The following is a 600-nucleotide window of genomic DNA, read 5'->3' as shown; positions in this document are numbered from 1 at the left end:
GTACAGGCACCTGTTAAAACTCCTAAAGAAAACTGTGGAAATTCGGAGGGAGTAAATAGTAGTGGTATGTAGTAGTACTCCCTCTGTCACAAATTAATTATAGTACTTTTTTCCAGATATGCATCCATCTTTAGACACCTTTTTCATCTTGACACATTCGTATTTAGATGAAGCGGAGACAAATAAGTATTTAGATGAAGTGGAGACAAATAACTTGGAACGGAGGGAGTATATCTGAAATCCCAGTTAGCAACGGGCCAATAAAGGTTCGTTCACTGATGAGGGGTGCGTTCATTGTCCTTCATCCCTAAGACTCCCAGCCCTATTACCTTCTGGCGTCTATTTGACATAATCGGAAAGATCTCAAGGAATATTGCGTGCAGAACAAACTATTGAAGTTCACAAAAATATTAATCTTTGTTGTCATACCACATGTGAAGTACATTGCCGAACAATCTATCGACATCGAAAAAAAGACTAATGAATATACCTATATACCTGTTACTAATCATGAACATGCACCTGTTAAAACTCGCAAAGAAAACTGTGGAAATTCGGAGCAAAACAATGCAAAAAACACGCACCTGTTAGGATAAACAT

This window comes from Triticum dicoccoides, unplaced genomic scaffold, assembly GCF_002162155.2.
Source record: "Triticum dicoccoides isolate Atlit2015 ecotype Zavitan unplaced genomic scaffold, WEW_v2.0 scaffold116542, whole genome shotgun sequence".
NCBI classification, from domain to species: Eukaryota; Viridiplantae; Streptophyta; class Magnoliopsida; order Poales; family Poaceae; genus Triticum; species Triticum dicoccoides.
The sequence above is the reverse complement of the archived record's forward strand: the minus strand, read 5'-3'. Positions refer to the sequence as shown.